Raw genomic sequence first — 22,356 nt, forward strand, 5'->3', positions numbered from 1 at the left:
CACAATTAAAATTCATTCTTGGCTAGCCATCCAAGTTTTAGTGGCACACACAAGATTAATGTTTTGTAAGAATAATTATTATCCCGTGAGTTTAAATCAATAGAGAATTCTGTGTTAAGACTTTCACTTTTAAAATCATTGAAATATTATCTGAAATATTTTAGATATAAATTGTTATACGCCCACATATTCACGTGGACGTGTTATGTCGTCGCCCCTGTCCATCCACCCGTTCACAGAGGTCACCATTTCCATCCGATTTTGATGAAATTTTTGTATCCCACAGATCTTGGATGGGTTCGATTTTTACAGAAAACAGACAGTAACTTTCTCGAATATTGCACGAAAATCACACAATTTTCTTTTTGGCCCTCTAGACGTAACATTTTTTATTCGAGTTTGAATAAACTTTAAAAATATTACACAAAATTCGCGAATGCGTCCGATTTGGGTGGAAATTGTACTCCTCTTTACAAGTAGTGTCAAAGCATTAATGCATATACCAAGGCTGTGTACTGTCTATATATTAAGGATCAACAGATCTTAGATGAGTTCGAGTTTGGTTCGCATCGGGCAGTAACGTCCCTGGTTATGACCCTCTCCTTTTGTTTCGGAGACACAGTGGGAATGGTGACTTCGTCTTTCAGCACATTATTACACTATGTCTGTACCTGGACCTTACACTGGGTTGGTGTGTAAGGTTCACTGAGAGACCAAGTTTACGGCAGTTCAGGGTTGTAAGATATTGACAAAGATCAGTTTTCTCTTAGTGTGTGGTGGATGTGTTTCCTTTCCTTTGTTGACGGATACGACCGAGTCTACACTTTTCACTGAACGTCAACATTCTCTCCGTGTCAAGCTGAAGCAGCCACTGCTTGTGGACGGTATGCTGTTAGTGACCATGGACCGAGTCTCTGAAACAGTCAAAATGGTAGATCCCACCAACATTACTACCCAAATATACTTCACAGAAAAAGGTTTATTAAGGAAAATAATCCCGCCTTTGGTTGAAATATATTTTTCGCTTGATTCTTGTCCATTTATCCACTTCCTTATGTGTTTTCTGTTTGATTGTTTCTCTCGAACATGTGTTCAGCTAACGTAGGACAGGGGACTTTGATCGGCTAGAAAGTGTATAGAAATAAAGAGCTGGTTTTAACTTTTGTTCAAAAAATATAACACCATTATCATAAACTATTTTAAATGACACGTCCATTTTGGATTTCACACTCCCCCGTTGGTCCCAGCTGTAGTCGGTTACCTATGCAATCGTCTTAATTAATTACTTCAACATTTGACCATCAAGATGTTTTGAAGTCTGCAAAGTAGACATTGAGCTGAGACACCAGGAGAACCAGTTTAATAGAAAGTGACAAATTTAGACATTTCTTCCGAATCTCTAGATGCATTTCAAACAAATTTGGTAGACAGTGTCGTCCACGAGGCGGGTTCGGGTTATTTATCGTTTGATGATTCTAAGTAGTTAACAAATTGTTGTGCTTGTGTTTAAACCACTGGCCTGGTTGCCCTGGGCTACTGTCTACCGCGTCTGAAATTCAAGTCTAACATTTCGCTACATATGGGACCTACTAATCCCGACAAGAAGCTAAATATTGGACAGGCCTATGATGTATGCATATCTATAACATATCTTTCCTTGATCACTTTTTGCAATAAATCCGATTCTTGTCGGATGCCTGCCATGAATGAGAGCAAGGCCCACTCTTGTGCATGGGGGAGTTTTTTTTTTAAAATTTCTCACCTGAAATATTCCCACGAAACGAATGTTTTTTTATGACTTACCTGTACAAATGTGTTTTAAACTGTCTTACATAACCCGATCTTATAATCCATATAATAAGTTTATACAAATTAAACAGAGATGACCATTAACTTCGCTTATTTCGAAAGGTTAAATTCTAAATACCTGTATCTGTATTATCGTTAATCACTATGTCATTAGTTGGTGTTGCGCAATTTGTAGACGCATTTTTGTCTACATCTGTAATATTCCAGCTATTATTCTGACAGAACATTGATAGTGGATATTGAAATACCATATACTGATTAGAAGTTTTGGTGACATCACGGGCAAATTTTTTTCCAAACAACAGGGCCAAATAAAGAGGGGTCTACTTGCACATGGACAGTAACCAAAACGTTTTCAAAGTTACGAAGCATTGGGCAATTGCTACTTGTATTCGAACCTGAGACATTCCACACTTACGACAATTGTGTCTAAAGTTCGAATAACGATCGATTACATTACAGGGATCGAATGAGGATTGGCTGAAGGGGAAATGAATTATGAACTGACCTGGAAATTAATTTGAGAGGGATGGAGTTTATCATATTTTTCAAAATATCTAGGCAATAGAATAATTCCAAAAATAGTTTTTTTTTATCATTAAAGCTTTTAAATTTAAAATGTATGTACGAGAAATCTGAAGACGTAAGATAAAACTGACAATCGGCCATGTTGTCATAGCCTTTATCTGCATTCAGTGAATCGTCTGCATTAGCCCTTCATCGCCATATTGCCTAACGACTTCCGGTCATTTGGACTAATAATAGAGAGGTCATGTAGAGTTCACAAGTCTGTTTTGGATAAAGTTACCCTCCATGTTGTGCTTTGCCATTAATCAAACTCCATCTTACTGAATAAGCTCAATTAATCTATCATTTATTTTCCAATGGATACGGCTAATAAGACGATATTTATACGTTGTGCGACAAAAACATATTTATGAGGTTCTACGCCGAATCAATAACACTCATTTTAGGCCTGGTCTACATTACCCCGCCATAAAAGTAGATATTAAACCCCATTTCATTCATTCATTTTAGTCCTACTGAGTGTTTGCCTTCGAAATCCCTAAAATTCTTTCCCTCGGGATTTTGATTTCAAAGTACAGGATCCTAAAATAGTCACAAATTATTACTGATCAACTTAAGGTCTCATCAGACTTATATATTGCATATTAAAACAGTTAAAGTTATCATTAATTTGGCCTAAATTAATTAGCTTGAAATTGTTCGTTAAGTGGAAAATATCCCGAGGAAAAGAAAATATTTGATCAACAATAGTCAGTGTGTGAGGTAAATAGTTTACTTCACTTACTTGACCCTTGACCTATTGACCATTTGAGCAGCATTATTGGCCAAGCTCTGTAATCTCTAGCAAGTCATCTACGACCATTACATCTCATCTACACCTACTCGCACTCTACAATATATTGATCTTTACCGTCAGTAAGCAAAACTAGTTCATTATTTTGTCTAAAGAAACGAGAATAAATAATTCATGATTGGATAATTTTAACATCTTTCGTGACAATTTTTTCTGTAGTCTTTGTGGACGGTTCTTTAGAAAAAATTACAGCTTTTATGATTCATATTTTTTTTTCATGTTTTCTAATCAATATTCACCAGGATTGTGGGGCTTCATTGTTTAGAGTTTATAGATCTCTGGGCTAATTAACTGCATAGATTCCTAACCCAGAAAATTTCAATTTCAATATCAATGGATTACTATTAACTAATGAACTATTTTCAGATTTACCACTTTGGTTTTCAGCACAATCACACCGCATCCCTGCACACCCTTTATATCTACATTTCACAACTTAATATAATTCAGGGTTATGCAAATGCATTATATTTATCTAGTCCAAAGCAGATTTTTTAAAAATTGATAAATTTTAAATCGCCAATTAATAAAATGTTTGGCTTGTGCATTAAGTTCCTAAGAAGGCAAACACGCAACCGTTCTCTTAAAATTTGTAAAATATCTTAAAGCCATTTCGTTAAAATAAGCCTAAGTATTTGTGTATGCCACGTAAGTTCTATAATATGCTAGATGATATTAGAACCTGGATTAGATTGTGCATGCGTTGAGCATATGCTGGGTTTATACCTGCAACTACTTAAATACTAAAAGGTTAAAAGCGAAATCTGTACATTCTTTTCTTTCGATCGTAGAAGTGAACCATGTGTGCAACCTGCATCCAATGAAGGGCATTCCATTCATAAACAGGTCATCTCTGTGTACATATTTACACTCTCTGGACCGTAGCAAAGGTCAGTTGGCTGAAGAATGTTACAAATTAGCCGTTCTAAATACCAAAAAAGTGTCTAGAATCTCTTCATACTTTCAACGCTTTTACCATCAAACTTAAATCAAAACGTGAAACCATGGAATGCCAATGGCATATGGTAAAACACGCGGCGGGCTAGGGAATGGAATATATGAACAATTACTATGGTATTCTCACCCCATCACTCAAATCGGACTGGATATTACTTAGAACTGGACATGGCTTCATTAACATCTGTGGAAATTGAGTTAAGGAATTTGTGTCATCATTTCTCATCGTTTATCCTCAGGTTGCCATAGAAATGGACATAATATTACTGAGCTTGACCACTAGGCGGCGGTATGTGCACGTCTAGACGCTATGTAATAATTCTTTTCTATCAGCAGCATTGCTAATGACCTTCATTATACCACACCATGGTGACATCTTTCCCCGTGTGATAAGAGCATAACCAACATAAATCATAGAATCATTGCTAAATTATGCCCATTATTCCGAATACAATAGTCTCATTGGTCAAGCTGTAGGCCTAAAAGTTAGATTTTTAATGGATTCGCGATTTATCAGGTTTTAGGGCTTGGAAAAGCTACTTCGGAGATTTAAGCAAACGTGCTAATTTGAACATATTATGTTTGTTTCGCAGTAAAAATTTGTCTGGACGAACCAAAACTGTATCCATATCATAGAAAATTGTCGTAGACAGCATTCTTATATTAGTTCATAACATTTAAATAATAATACCATCTACACGACGAGACTTTTCATCTCTAAATTAAATACGTTTATAATAAAATATACACAATTTCCATCGGTTTATTCCTATTCTGAATAATAATACAACTATGATATGTTTTATATTTAATATGTAATAAGAGTGTCAAAGCTACAATATTATTTATTAAGAATTCTTTCGAATATTACAACACGCTGACTTTCGTTTATCGGGTTATTCCTATTCTGAATAATAATACAACTATGATATGTTTTATATTTAATATGTAATAAGAATGTCAAAGCTACAATATTATTTATTAAGAATTCTTTCGAATATTACAAAACGCTGACTTTCGTTTATTTGCACACGTTTGTTTGGGGGTTTTTTTTTGGTTTTTTTTTTAAAACAACAACAAATAAACAGACGTCCAATTATTTATATAACGTATGTTTTTTTAATTTACGCTGGTATACAAATTTCACACTGATGCGTCTGATATATCTTGTTTTCTATTAATAATTCATACAACCAATTAACTCCCAATTTAACGGCACTTACTCTACAGACTGTGTTCAATTAGTACTTAACATAGCCTGCCCAATTCTACACCAAATTTCATACAATGTCCGAACAATCTTATAAATAGTGTGAGAGGAGAATTTGAGGTTTAGCTATTTTCAAAGCCATCGTGTGAACAGTTGTCATTAAAAACTTTTTGGCTAGCCTGTGTATAGTCCACTTTTCATTGAACGGCAAGGGTCATTTGGCGGCCAATGTTTCCAATGAGAGGAACACAGCTATCATATTCCCACGAAGACCTATCCAACAGCCCAAACCCTTCATTAGCCTTTTCAATGGTTTCAGGGTTTGTGTTTGTAAATCTTCACATTGCTTTTTGACATGCCTAAACTTATTCATATATGTATTATAAATCCCGTCTATTTCCACAAACACGTCATTTAAACTGCTAGAAAATCGTTAGTTCTATTTACAGATCTATATAATTACATATTTAGATGAAATATGAGCGTACATAAAGATTCAATATACACTGTACCTGGAAAGGGCGTGTAACGACCTAGGTAATTTATCTAAATTTTCATATAAATGACAAAATTATTTTTCAATAATTTATGCAGGCATTTAAATGGTCTCTTTTTCAATATTTATGTACTGGTGAATATTTTTTAAGAAATATTTTTCGCTCACAAAACGAATTAATTACTAAGAATATGATATAAATTTTTGATATATCTCAATAAATAACTGGATTTAAAATTTTTAGAATCAAAAAGGAATTTAATAAATCCTGGTTGTAAAATCCAACACGTACACAAATGTGTGGAAATCAGCAACATGTTGACGAATTCCTGTACATATTGTTATCACTTCACGTCCCATGTCCACTGTGTTCGGCTTTTACCGGAAACAATTACTGTAGGTCAGTTGGTTTGAAACAATAGATATAGCCTTGGTTAAATCGGGCAACGAGAGATTTAGTCGATTTTAGCCATTGACCAGCGTCCACGAAATACAATTAAGAGATCTATACTGTGGAGGTTTCTTTTGTTCGTTCCCAAAAAATATTTGTTTCTGTGTTAGAGTTTCTTTTAAAAATAATTATTCGCAAAAAAAGAAATAAAACCCTCCCAAGAGTATTTTAATTTTGATTATGCTATATTGCAATATTCTTTGATTTTCGAGTGTGTTAAAAGTGTTTTTTTATAGTTCGTCTTAAATGATTTGTTAAAAATGATTTGATTGGATTAGAAAAAGGGATCTACTTGTGATCCAGTTTAATTTCTAAAACTATTTATAACATTTCGATACATGTCATATTCGTCAACAAAAATTCTCGTTCCATAGTAAGAGTCTTTAATGATATCAAACCGTTGTAAGGATATTACAATATAATCTATAGATAATTAATGGAATCATATTCCTCAATTAAGTTAATATAATATATCTGTTGCTATTAATTATAGATGCAATTCAATCCCAGATGTCTGCGATTTTCTTCAATCTATAGTGATGATATTTGATAACGTATTTTACGAGTAAGAATATATGTTCCGAGAACTGCACGTCCTTCCAGGACCTTTATGCAAATGAGGCCCCGGTATGTTTATTTCAAGACCAATGCGCGGCCACTGACCGCTTGACCTGGATATAAATGGTCATTGCCTGGACACAGTGTGACTAATCGATAATGAAAGACGTTTCCAGAGTAAACTGGGGCAAGTAACAGATTGAAGAGATTTTCCAGAAGCTCCGTGGACAGCCATTTGGCTTATTATACTGTCACCATTCTAGACAGAAGACAGATAGTTAGATATATATCTAGAAACGAACAATCAATCTACAATTTACAAGACTTACTTAAATACTACAAGAAAATTGTCTCAAATTCTTCATCTTGTTAGAAGAAATGTTGCGGTTTTTCTTGCCATATGGGTTCTTTTATTCAATTGTTTTAAATCTTAATTCTGTGTTTTATATAGATCCCATTGGTGGAAGAATACAAGACCTATTAATTCGATATATCTAAACACCAGTTGGATAACATTATACTAAAAGTTGCATATACTTGGCGGGTATATATTACTTTGAACCTGAAACATACATTTCAGAATGATCAAATGATGGGTTTATTGGCTATTTAATTTCTACATAGATTATATAAGATATTAGACAAAGCATAATCGAGACAGAAAAATAAGCCTCAACTTTATCAAGTAAATTTATATGTAAATGTCAAGCAATGAAGTGGGGCTTTGGCTTTGCTTTCTATAATTTTAGGTCCATTCCGAGAAAGGACAACATAAGCTGAATATTGACCAACTCCTTAAGAATTATTGGGATTAAAAGCTACAGTAATGTTCAAATCACGTTTTGAACATAAACAGATTCATACTCATACAAATCAGAAAGTTTAAAGACAAGGCGGCAGTATCTGTCTATATCTATATGTATATATATATATATGTAGAAGTAGTTAGAAAATTCTATTAGAAGTAGATAATATACGTAAAATTAAGTAAATGCGTCCATTCTAGATAATTATTTTATTACTGGCATGTTTCACATAATTTCCAAAGTAATGTGTACCTACATTACTTTGAAAATTATGTGAAACATGTCAGTAATAAAATAATTATCTAGAATGGACACGTTTACTTTTACGTATAAATATATATATATATTATACTTTTTCTGTCAAAAATGTAGAAACGATAGATTATTAGAGATTCCCGTGGATCTCCACGTATCTGGTGACACTGGAGTAATTAGAGAAATAACCCAAGGTTATATGCGGACTAGAGATTAAATTTTTTCTTGTCTCAAGTGATCGGGATTAGAAGCTACAATATATGGACATTAAGATAGGCAACAGCAAGGCTAGTATAGTGACCGTGATTGTACGTTATGTGATAGATACTCGTCTGCCAATCACAACTAAGATGTAACGACCTGGCGCCAAAAATCGATAAACCCAGGACAACAGCCAGAAGAAAGGGCGGGATTTACTGCCAGCAAAAAGGCGGGATCAATGGAGACACGCTATTTTTACACGAAGTGATAAAAGCTTTTATTTCCATCTAATTCTTATATTCTGGTTGCCATGGAAGTGTTTCTAGCATTCACTTTACAGTGGCGTGACTTGCTATGCAATAAAAGCTGTTATATACAAGCTACAAGTCTATTACTAACAACAGACTATAACGACCACGCTGTATTCTTATTCAAAGACAAATGATGAATGATTTCAAAAAGTATAAGTGAATACATTGAAACACACCAATTTAAGTTCAATTTAAGAAAGATTTTGTGGTGATGTGGCCTGAAATATGTGAAAATTATCAGCCACAGTCTGTTAAAAATTAACAAGTTTAATTAACCACGGTTTAATAGATATAATAGATGAAAGAAATAGAAGGATAAGAAACATTATTTATCCAGAAATAGAATATTAAGCATTGTTATCGGGGATTTATGATACCTATAGCGTTGATTCCAAATTCGCCACATTATCAGACATCATTGCAAAGAGGACGGGGACAGGAATTTGTAACAGCAGGTCACGGGTAAAACAGCTTGGGGTCAAGGGAGCGTGGCCAAAAGTTTGCTGTTAGAATTGTTTGCAGTTCTATCCTTAGCTATCAGCAGATGCATCCTTTGGTTGCCTAGGCAGCGAAACGAAATGGGTTTTAACGTCTTATTTTTCTTAAACCGAGCATACGCCATGCAGTGTCCTATGATGGAGATTTTGTCCTACTCGAATTCCAATTACTTCCAAGGGTTCTTTTACGTGCAGGCCAATGTTTTCGTCCCACCCGAACGACTTGATTCTGTCCCTTACTGACAAGGGAAACCAGGATAAAAATCCCTGAGGAACTTTCTCGACCAACGCCTGGATCGAAAACCTAAGGAACCAAATATTTATCATTATATAGTCAGTGAGTTCCTGAAATCTTTTGCGATTTTAAAGTCGCTTTTCTGTTAAACTTCCTCTGCAATTGCACCCAGGCCATCAGTAGACCACATTTTTCTCTAATATTGCTTAAATTCTATTTTCCACTAACAACTCATATTTCACCCTCTTCGGCAACCCTCGGAAACCTTCCTAAGGAACTAAATATTTATCATTATATGGTCAATAATATTTGGCCTTTGCTGGAAAATAAACCAAACAGTGTGAACGAGGGTGTGCCCGTTTCCCCATGAAGATTTATTTATCGATTTATTTTCATTTTGCGATATCAAGCAATGTAAAAGTACAGCTGAAATATTGTTTACCTGAAGAATCCTCCCGAAAGCTAATTTGTGTTTGGACCAGCTCACAACTGTCCGTCCAGAATTTAAGGAATATAACTTGGAGACTTTAGCGGTATATTTGAGAGGGAAAATTAGATTCTCAGTGCTTTGGATACAAATGGAAGTATATCTTCTATAATGTAACATGTGTCTATAACATCGTCATTGCTATCTTTGGAACATTAATTACAACAATTTTTTTTAAAAATTTATTGATAGGACATAAGTGATTTTTTTTATATACATCAATTTGTCAAACAGTTAAGTACACTTAATAATGTCAAATTAAAATTATCAAATAATTTGACCAACTGCATCTATTTTACTCAGGCATATATTATTATGCTTCTCAAGTAGAAGGAATAACAAATTTTAAGTTAGATCAGTTTCTCTTTTAATATTTTGATTTTATATCAAAGAGCACACTATGCTTAAAAAATAAACTTTAGTTTCAAACATACCCAAGTTTTACTTTTCCTAACACAAAGTAAAGTTACAGACAAGCTGTTAAGGAAAATAAAAGCCACGATATCACCATGCATGTCAACAATTGCAAAAAAAAGGATATGGATTATTGATACACAGTATACAATATGTCAATAAGAGAAAATACAATCTTTATTAGATTTTAATGGCGTGGACGGACATGTATGCACACAAAGACTTTCTTTACTGAAGATAATATTTTCTCCTTTCTCTAACTGTTTAGACAGGTGTTCTAGTGGGGGTCAAACTCCGGTCGCGTGTAGTTCGCGTGCCGACGATTTTCAGATGCCTTTGGATCTTTGACTCATCTGTCGGTTTAAAAAAAGATCGCCAGAATTGGAATTGTCATAAGTTAAAAAGAAAACACTTTGTATCCTTTTATCAATAGATACAATATAAGTCGGTTGTGGATTTGGCCAGCGTCTCGATTTATATCTTTGTCAACCCCACCAATTTTCTCACGAACACACAGATGCCGTTGTTTTATTTGAGCGGCTCTGGCGCTGGGGTGTGGGAGGATGCCCCTAAGGCGGCAACCGTCTACCAATAATGATCATAATTCAACGCTTTTTAAAGACACATTATGCGCCATTTAGAGAAAGAACTGGTTGTTCTTGCTAAAATTGTTCAAAAATAGATAATGAAAATTGAAGTATTAAAAATTTCTGTCAAATTACTTTATTCTGAACGAAGTTATAAATGTTTGAAGTTTTCACAAGAAATATAGTCATAATTTGGCAGTTAGAAACTCCACCCACAGTTCATATTCTCGATTGTAAAGTACCATTTTCATGTACTCAGCTCAGATCTAGTTAGTCTATACGAATGCTAATTATTTTATTATTGTTTCAATTGCAACCAAAATAGGAGTAGAAGATATCGTACACGAGACAGAGTATGCTTACCGTTTCGATTTGTTGGAAAGTCCATTTACTACCATTCATAGTTACTTCGACCTTGGCGTACAAGCAATGTTACTCACAGCAAAATACATTTCCGGGAAGAATTGGAAAAAATATTAAAGTTTTTCTGTAATAAGCCGATGACGTCCCCGAATTGGCGGAAAGAAATGAAATGAAATGAAATGGGGTTTAACGTACTATTGTTCTGCTCCATACAGTGTGCTATGAGGGAATTTTTGCCCGGGCAGCGGCGCTACGGCCTACTCTTATATCGAATTCCAACTGCCAAGGGATCTTTTACGTGCACGCCAATATGTACACGGGACCTTGGTTTTTCGTCCCATCCGAACGACTAGATATCTGTCCTTGTCAGGCCCTCCGTCCTGCATCACTGACAAGGGGAAACCACGCCGAAAAAACTGGATGAACTTTCTCGGCCAATGCAGGGATCGAACACCCGACCTCCAGGCTAGCGAGCCAGCGTCTTAAGCAAGGCTGACACTTGCATGATTCCGTGGCACGCATTAGCACGACTCGAGTCGTGCCAGTGCGCAAACTAGTCGTAAACTGGCGTGAAGTGTGCGTAAACCCGTCGTGACTGGTGCCATGTCGGGACGAGAATTTTGAAATTAGCGACCGGGTCGTGAACTATGCGCAAACTGTTCGTGAACTCGTCGTGAACTCGTCGGGACGATGCGGGGGTATGCGTGCCAGTGCGTGGCAGTGCGCGCCATGCCACGACTGTCACGAACTGCCACGAATAGTTCACGACTAGTTCACGAATAGTTCACGACTACTGCGCGACAGTGGCGTTCGCGTCGGTGCAGGTGTATATATAGGGCTTCCTGGACACTGCTCGCCATTCCAGAGATCGCCAGCAGGACACAGGCGCACATGCTAATCAGGTTGATAGTGTCGGGGTGCTGATGCATCGTCGTCAAGAAGCAACGGAACCTTTAAGACAAAATTCCAAAGGGATTCTACACGACACGTCGGGCACGAGACAACCTGTAGCTGTAAATGCGTTCTCTTAGGACCTGTGACCGATGGGAGAATGGTTTCATCATCCAGGTTCGGAGAGCAAAGGCGTCATCCCCTACGAAGTGATAGGGCACTGACTGGTCAACATTAGGGAGTGGTTCTGGTTGAGGCACTCCAGCTCTGTTCTCTTCTACAGCATCATGCAGGGAACAGTTACTTCATGTTCCTCCATTCAACGCACCACCCTCTGCCCCAACATCCACATAGAGGAACTTGTAGGTAGCATCTGCCACTGCCATCAGAACAATGCTGTAGAAGCCCTTGTAGTTGTAGTAGTAAGAGCCAGCATTGGGTGGCTTCTTCATGGCGATGTGCTTGCCGTGGCTAGGAAGCGGAGGGTGACAGCTAGCTTGAGTCTAACTTGAAGCGGTGCCCTCATGAAGGTGGACTGCTTCTGGAGGCGAGGGGTTAACTTCTCAACCATCTCTTGGAACAGGTCAGGTGTGATTCTGGGGTAATTTTTGTAGCCCCTTGTGGAGTTCAGTCAGTAAATTGTCATACTGTCCAAACTCTTGCCTTCTGGTCAACCATTCCCTGACCCACACTTTCCTTTGTGTCTTTCTTCGAGGTGGGGTTGCCTTTTCTTGCTCTTCTGCCTTTTCTGCTGCTCTTGAACAATGGCTAGAACAGCTGCCAGGTATAGGCATTTTCTCTTCCCTGCAATGATTGTGTCTCTGACATTTAGCATGTTGTCTCTTCCACAGTCAATCCAAAAATGACCAGGGGTTGGGGAGGCCCCCTTTTTATATGGCGTGCCCAAGTCGGCACGACACCGTCCGAATTGCGCAAACTCGTCGTGCCAATGCGGGAAGTGCGTAAACAATGCGCAAACTATGCGTGAACTCGTCGTGCCAGTTCGTGTCGATGTGGACACTGATGGGCACGCATTCGTGAACTCGTCGTGAACTCGTCGTGAACTATGCGTGAACTAGTCGTGAACAGTGCGGGAGCCGCCCAGTTCGTGCCCCAAAATGGCACGACTTGCCACGACAAAATCGTGGCCAAAAGTCGTGAAAGTGTCAGCTTGGCTTTACCCACTTAGCCACGTGATCCCCCGAATTGGCGGAAAGAGTCACGAATTGTCCAGAATCGTTTACGAATAAACTACAATTGGCCGAATCATCTATGAACTATCTCAAATCAAGTACGAATCGATCACGATTTTCTCGGCTATATAAAGAATCGGCGCCGATTCGTTCCCGACATAACAGTTTCTGGAGCCCAAGTGAAAACGTCTACCGGCAAGGGGCGCGATAAAGACAAGCAGCTACGGGAACAGGAGGAAGAGGACAGCTCCAGACGAACATCATGTCATCACTGAAACCCTTCCTAGAGTAGGGTTTCGCGAGGAAAGTCCTGAGGAGAAAGGCATCATCTCCCGGGATGAAGAAGGGGTGTTGATGTCATCATTAGGTAAAGTTTCATCGTTAGGGGAGTTCTGACGCGCCAAAGATCTGTCCATCAGATTGATGACCTTGTCCACCATCCATCAGAACCACGGAGAAAAGCCCTTGTAGTTGTGTACTGTCGGACTTGCGTGGTTTCTTGCGGGCTATCTGTTTGCCATCCTAGGTCCTTGGTTCGAGACGTGACTTCGTTCTTCAATGATGGCCTGGCACACCTCTGTGATGATGTCTCCTACGTTGCTCTCCCCACATCTGAAGTCATAGGGGAGAGTGGGTACCGGTATCCCGTAGCCTGGTGTCTGAGGGTCACTTCTAGCTCCAGTCCAGCCTCTAGGGGTTGACTCATGGGTGTATTTTCTGTGGATCACAGTTCCAATCTGCTAGATGAGCTCATCAAAATCTAGGGTGGCATTCTGACATGGTTGGTGAAAGACTTCTCATCTTCCACCCTCAGTTCTTGCGTCAGTTTTTTGCATGACCAAATTCTAGCTTTTTCTGAGGTGTCAGCCGTGGTCGAGCCCACCAGTGCTTGGGGATCCCGTTCTCCTCGGGTTCTCAACTACCAGCACTTGGTTTTGTACTCCAGTTCCATGACCAGAGCTAGGCCTGCTCTTAGTTGGAAATCTATTATGGAGACGCGTTTAGGGGCCCAAGAATATGTCAAACTGCCACAGGCGGGGCCGAATATCGTAAACATTTTGTAGTTTTATAGGCATCATTCATGGAGATCGTAGTGTATTCGTATCTAAATTCGGCATATTTGTCAACAATTCGACATATTCGTAACCTATTCGTAACTGAATCGCTACCTTTATGTAACCCTCTGTTTACATTCGGCATATTTTTCACAAGATAACACACGAATTATCGTAACTCTTCGTAACTGCTTCTTAGCTACTTCCGATTCCCCACGATGTTTTTTTTATTTTGTTAGTCAATTGCCACCAATTTCGATTCGGCAATATACGGGGCGATTCGTGGCATTCGTAGCCCACATCACGTGAAAGCGGGGCATTAGATCTGTGTGAAGGACAGCTGTTTAACGATTGCGTAGGTGTATTATGAAGTAGTATTTGTGTGTTTATATTGTATGTAAACATTACAGCTGGATGGGGCGATGAGTGCAAATAACAATAATATAATGTCCTTCGTGATAGCTTTTTAAATGGATAATAAGCCGAGCAGAGCTGGATTAAGCTTGCATAGGCCCCTGACTGAAAATGTCATTGGGCCTTTGCATCGACAGTGAAAAGTGGGACATATTCTGGCTCTTTTCCGCTCAACTCCCACTAAATGTAGTTTCTTTGTCAGTATTTCCCTCTGGTTGCCTTACCTAAGCTGTGGCAATTCTATGCAGCCCTTGTTAAACTCTATCGTAACATTACGACATATCTATTTTGGGGTCTCTTTATTATTGGGGCCCTAGCTGAAGCTCTGTCATCCCACCCCTTTTAATCCGGTCCTGATGCAGAATTATGCCAACTTATAAAAAATTCAAACTGGGTTTCAAAACCATATAAGGAATCCAACTGTCTTCATTATTTTGGATCGGTTGACAATAATTCATCGTGTAGGCATATGTATACATAAAAATACGAATAGTTAAAAAAAATCGACCACTCTTATACTTCTTCAGTATTTTAAGCATAAAATCATAAGCTAGATTCGTGTCTTTAAGAAGCACCGTAAGATATGGGGCCGCTGTGGCTCAGTCAGTAAGACGTTGGCTCGCTAACCTGTAAGTCCCGTAATCGATCCCGGTGTTGACCGAAAAAGTTCATCTGGATTTCCCGGCGTTATTACCAATTGTCTATGTACACATTGGCGTGCACGTAAAAAGAACATTTGGCAGTTAGAATTCATAGGATTAGGCAACATTTCCCTCATAGTACACTGTATGGCGTATGCCCGTCTTCATTAACCCAGTCGGAGCAGAACAGTAGGACGTTAAACGCCATTTCATTCATATGTGTAAATAGCATTCGATGAGATGTCACTTTAACTAGCTTATCCGGGTACCATCCTATATTAATATGGAGACGTAGAATATTCACACATATACACATTGATCTGACCAACCAGCTGTGTAATAGGACCCTTATATAGATAACCAATTACGTCGTACAAAGCAAATCACACGGAAGGGGCCACCAATTCTATGGAAAATTAAAGAAAAGTTGCTTAGAAGCATGCGGTTGGTGAGAATTCAAAACCCACATCTGCTGTCCGGAATTATTTAAAATATATAGATAAAAAAGTTGTTGTTGACTTTCTTTAGCTAATCAATTTGTGATTTCTTCTTTAAAATCTAAATGGGGAAGTAGAGTGCACGGATGTGGTTTTCCGATATTTTCTTTTAAAGCACACGTGCCGTTGAAAGCAGTAATTGTTCCAACGGAACACTCCTTATTTTTTTGACGAATATCACTGGGGTGTATACGCTTCAAAGAGATCTATCCTTGGTAGATAAATCATACTGAATAAAACGGATGATTACAGACATGAGGCCTACAAACTGATAATATTATATGTCAATATTGAGTGAACCATAGCAGCTGTTTCCTGTAAAACCTACTATATTTTTGTTTGTTACATTTTTTGACATGAACGTATGCGAGAGATATTGCCTGAATTATTGCATGGGTGATAGATTGCACGGGGTGATATTGGCGACTAAAATACAAAATGCACCGTAGGTCATTCCTTTTACGAGAAGACTGTTCCCACAAAAGAAATTGTAATTAGATTATTCAACAGATAAACACATGTGCCCGCATTGGAAAAAATAAAAAGAGATACAAAAATCATTTGCTCTGTAAATATTAATAAAAACATAAGTCGATATAACTTTCTTTTTCTAGTCATTGAAAATCTACCGCACATGTTAAGTACATCTTGACAGTAAAAAAAAAATACAAAGAAGTAAAAGGATGCAATCATGCAATAGTCTATAAAATCAATACCGTAAGCGTACCGCATTTAGAGTTCATGTGGTGCACGGACGGGGGTTCAATTTCAAAGGGAGAGAGAGAGCGAGAGAGAGAGAGAGAGAGAGAGAGAGGGGGGGGGGTTAACGTCCACTCGACACAAACTAGGTCATTTCGGAACTAACACATGGTTTAATTTTTTAAAATTTCACTTGCGCGTTGGGATCTTTAGCAGTGGTAGGAAACCGGAGGACCCGGAGAAAACCCACGAGGTTGGACAGGCGACGCTACTCCTTGTCACGTACAACCGGCGAATCGAAACCCCGCCAGTTGACTCAATGACAGACCTAATGATACAGCTCAATTTCAAAGGAGAAAGCTTATCTTTTTAAACCCTTAAAGCACAACACAGCAATATTTTATAACGCAATTAGTTAATTGAAATCAGACCCGAGGCGACGATACATAAAGCGTTCAATATTTGTGGTATTCGATGACATTACAAGTGTAAGGGAGATAACAAACTTTGGTATCTAACTCTATTCAAAGAGTTGTTTCCCTTTAAACACAAATGCGGTCATGACATGTGGAAATATCTCCACATGCCACGTCGAGTTGTGCACGGGGCTGACAAGGATATGCATAGGTAGTAAGTCGGGAGGGTCAAGATTTTGTAATGGCGCCTGAGTAACAGCCACAAGCTGCGATTGTAAGTTGCTAGCCAATTAGGTGGAGGTTTCGGGGTCGCTGAGGGACCAGTATGGTGGCCCATGGTCGCAATAGCGTTTTTGGGGTTATTTTTTGTATTTCATTTATAATCATAAAAAATAAAAGTAAAAAAAAAGAAACATTTTTTTTCTTTTGTTTTACAAAATAAAAAAAAAATCTGTTTAAAATTTAAGAAAAAAAAAACTTTTTAAATTAAAAAGAAAAAAAAATCTTTTTAAATTAAAAAGAAAAAAAAATCTTTTTAAATTAAAAAGAAAAAAAAATCTTTTTAAAATTTAAGAAAAAAAAAAAATCTTTTTAAAATAAAAAAAAAATCTATATAAAAAAAATTAATAAAATATTTAAGATTAAAAAAATGTAAAAAAAAAATAAATGAAATAGAAAAAATCAAAAAAAGAATTCTGCACGTGGCCCATCGTCGTAATAGTGTCTTGATTATCCAGACTCAGTATAAAATCAGCCTACGACAGCTATCATTAGACTCGAGTGACCAGAAATACCTCGTGGCCCATTGTTGCTATAGTTGCAACGCAACTGAAATTTTGCTGTTGCAATTCTCTAGAATACCATCTGTAAGGAGCAAAACCCCCGATAAAAGTTTTGAATGGATTTTGCTATACAATTTGTTCTTACACAAAAAATAAATAAATAAAAATAGAATGCACGCGGATATAAATACTAAAGCTTTCCAAAGCTAAACATATACATAAGTGCTTTGAATAACGTTACTGTAGTAGGCCTATATATGGTAAAACCAAAAATGTCAACTTAAACATCTTTTTAAACATCTTTTTCTCAATGCGGACCAGTTTGTAAAATAGCGTTTGAAAACATTGGCCACGGAGTCGTCAGTTGACCAACACTTATGCTTGGCACTGTTCAAAAGAATTGAAGAATTGTGAAGGGATTACCAGTCTATTATGACGAATTAAGAATTTGTCAATATATTCTGCAACCCCTACACTGGCCGTAGACGACGTAAAGGGGGTGTAAGACTAATCAAATCATATTTCGGTGATATTGATTCGGCAATAAATTTTGCACCACCACTCCACCAAACAAAACCCCTACAAAAAGTCCCCAAAACCCCGCCAAGATCTGCCTTTAGATCTCTAATAATTTAGGTATAAAATATAACTAGTCCGTATACGTATATACATATCTGACAATGTTTCAATTTTCCGGTTCACAGTCGGGAACAAAGTAAAATCTCCGAGCAATTATTCACTGCTATATAAATCTAGACAATTTTGGTTGCCACGATCATGGTATGTTTTGTTTTCTATAATAAACATAAAAAAAAACAATGCGTAAATTTAGCTGTATTGAAAATTAAGGCACTCTATCAAAACTTTGCAGGAAATGTACGGGAAAGAGGTAAAATCAATAGGACTCATCCTCTCATTCAAGATCTTTTTAGCCTTAACATATTTGTTGAGTTTCCTCAGAATAGGCCAATTGTAGCCCCTCTGGAGGGCCTACAAAATTCATACATATTTCACATTTTGCATAAAAAGCAGGGTCCATAGCTCTAGAATATAAGGTCTGGTGCTTACCAAAGTCGAACTCATCCAAGAACTTTTGATCCTTAACACATAGTTTAAGTTTCATCTCATGAATTGGACAAAAATTGTCGCCTCGGGAAGGTCCACAAATTTTCATTCATATTTCACATTAAGCGTAAAGGCTGGGGGCCAATGCGCTCCAAAATTGAACTTATCCAAAAACTAGTGATACTCGTTTTAATTTTCATCTAAATGGGAAAAAAATTGTGACATCTAGATGGTCCACAACCTACGGTGGCTGGGAAAGGACGTCCTATGATTTTATTTTTACCAAATTATCTCGATCGATCGACTTAGTATCTCGATCGACTTAATATCTCGATCGATGTAGTGCCATGGGCCTTCCGTCAGACGTGGAGAGCGGGTGATCCTAAACCGGTCGCCACATCCTACGTACGGCCCATGCATCTTTTCTTACTACATATCTTAGTAGCCTTGTGATCGTCTCTAACTGTCTTTGCTTCTGCTTCACGTTGTGTACTAGTATTTACTTCTTACTATTTTCTTAAGACGTTTGTCTTACCAGGAATAACAATGCAACAGTTCGCTTTTACATTTTATATACCATAGCTGCTTACATATGGATACAATGCATAATAAAATAAAGTCATTCCCTCAAACCTCATCCAGCCATACTCGCTGGGCGAGTCTGCTGATAGAAATTGCACTCATATGGTAATCTCTCCGGAATCTAATGAAAATCTGTCTTAAAAGTTTATCATGATTTCTTTTATAGGACTCATGGATATCACGCACAGAGTAAGCTACTCATGGCCCTGAACCTGAGCAATTACTGATTATGATTGGTTACTTTAGCCAAATGATGCACGTGTAATCTCGTGGTATTTTATTGACACATACAACCAGCTATGTTTTGGTTCTATAACTCTTTTTATGTGTCCATCTGTCAGTCACTCGCTAACCAGATTTAAGTACAAATATGTGAATCCACTAACTTGCCAGAGATATTAATACAATATAATGCTATCATTAATTATAAGAGCAAAAATTCTAGCAATATAATTACATCGATCGACTTAATTATCTCGATTGACCGTCTTAATTACTAGTATCTCGATCGATCGACTTAATTATCTCGATTCCCCAAAAACCTGCGACATGGATAGTCGGGAGCTGCAGGAAACGCTATGTACCGCACTCGCTCGTCTCGCGCTCGTCTCGCGGTTGGCTCGGCCGAGGGCTGTTCGAGCACGGTACTATTTGGAGTAGTCGGCTCGAGGCTAAGCATGCTACAACCGGTCGCATAGCGTGTCTCCGCTGACTCATGCATATGCTCTCAAAATCCAGTGCCTGGATGACTAACATATCAAGTCGTGGTGTCTAAATTGGATAAAAGCAAAACACAGAACGTTGTCGAGTTCTTTTCACATATTTTCATGTAAATAGTACAATGTTCAAAGTCCTAATACCGATAATGATAAAGTCAAATTATCTCCTATGCAAAAGTTGTGATATCCTTAGGTCTCTCAATGTTCTCACAACCGTTAGCCATCAGATCAACACATAAGGAGGGCTCCTTGTGTCACTCGCGCAGATAGACTGTCAGTTAAAAGCAATCTTAAATTTTTGTCCTGCGCGCGCCTCCTGTGTGTTTTTCAGGGAATTCGGTATTGTTATACGCCCGCATTTTCACGCGGACGTATATTGTCGTCGCCCCTGTCCGGACATCCGGTCGTCTACAATCTGTTTGTGGACACTCTACAAGTCACAGAACGCAAATTTCAAACACATAATTCACAATACTTAAATATATCAGATTCGTATGTTCGCCAGAAGAGCTACGAATTTTGGCCCAATTTTGATGAAACTTTAAATTGATGTTTATATTGCAGAGGTCTTGGTTCCTTTCGATAATCGCGCATATCCGAAAGTAACTTCCTGAATTATGGCCCCTGAGTGTTCGAAAAATCACATTTTTTGTTTGTGGACCCGCTAGAAGTCACAATTTGTATTCAATTTTAAAAACGTTTTAATATATCACAATTATACATACACATCAATGAAGGTTGAGTTTGAATTTTGTAAAAATCTGACACAAACTGCCGGACAAAATGGCCGTTCCTTGTACGCAAATAGTGTAAAAGTATGTAATTCCAAGCTTGTGGACCTCTGGAAGTCACAATTATTTTTACCAATTTTGATGAAACTTGAAATGTATGTTTATAATCCAAAGATCTTCGTTCTTTTCGATATCAGACCGTAACTTCTAGGAATATGGCTCCTGATTGTACAAAAAATCGCGTTTTTTGCTTGTTGACCCTCTAGAGGTCATAATTTTTATCCGATTTTAAAACCGTTTAAAAATATAACCATTACACTATTGATGGTTGATTTCGAATTTCGTAAAATTCGGATCGAAACTGTCCGACAAAATGGCCGCTCCTTGGATGCAAATAGTGTAAAAGTATGTAATACCAAGTTTATGGACCGTCTAGCGGTCACAATTTTTATCTGTTTTTGATGAAACTTAAAATATGTTTATATTCCGAAGATCTGAGCCCCTTTCGATCTTTGCACATTTCAGACCATATCTTCCTGGATTATGGCCTCTGATTGAACGAAAAATCACGGTTTTTTTTAGCTAGTTCTTTATCAATCTCTTTCAAAATGTGGGCTCATTCTGCCGGACAACCGCTGGTCGTAGCTTGTTTTCCATCTATCTCTTGCAAAATGTGGGCTCTTGCCTGGCAACCACTGGTTGTAGTAACATTTGTGTGTCTCTACCATACAAAATTTGCAATACTTCCACTGACTTTACTAGCAAATGTATGCTTTTGGAAGAGTTCGGGTTGAAGTCCAGCAGGGCAGGCTTACCTTTTACAGATGAACCTTCTTCTTTACATGAAAACCTCTACGTAACGACTCAGAAATAATGTTCTGCAATGTCCTAAATCGCAACATCTCGTATAAAACATATAAATGTCGATGTAGATTTGGAGTTGGACATTACTGAAAACAAACGCAATCTGTAATTCTCTTCAAAAATAATATCCCATTGTTGATTTTCTAGTACTAACATTGAAACCGTTATGTAGCTCTTTTAGTAAACAATATATACTCTTTAAAAAAGAGTAGGGTATATTCAGAAACAATACAAAACTGCGGAAATGCAGTTCATATGGGCGGCTTATCTGACGGCCCCATTTCACTCGCAAAGAGATACACTGTCAAAAGTGAAAATGGACGTTTTTGATTTTGGTTTTAATAATGAGTAATTGCTCCACCATTCCTCAGACATTCAACAATTCGTCGTGGCATGCTCCTAATCAAGCGTCCAATCATGATTTGGGCCAATCTGACCCACTCCTCTTGCATTGTCACGGCAAATTCTTGCAGTGTTGTCGGTTGACGTTGACGATAGGGGAAAGGTCAAGATTCATGGCTGGCCAAGGCATATGGACAATATCTTGAAAGATGAAACGTTAAGCAAAGAGCGGAACTATCGGTGCCAGGATGTGGTCACGGTAGTACACACCAGTGGCCCTTCCTTGAACAATATGCAAGTCCGTTCTGCCAGTCATGGTGATTCCTCCCCACACCATAACAGACCCACGCCCGAATCTGTCATGCTGTCTGAAGTTAACGTTAGCATGACGCTCATTTACACGCCTCCAAACGCGAGCACGCCTATCGGTGAAATCCAGAGTAAATC

Source organism: Patella vulgata, chromosome 2 (genome assembly GCF_932274485.2).
Source record: "Patella vulgata chromosome 2, xgPatVulg1.2, whole genome shotgun sequence".
Lineage (NCBI taxonomy): Eukaryota > Metazoa > Mollusca > Gastropoda > Patellidae > Patella > Patella vulgata.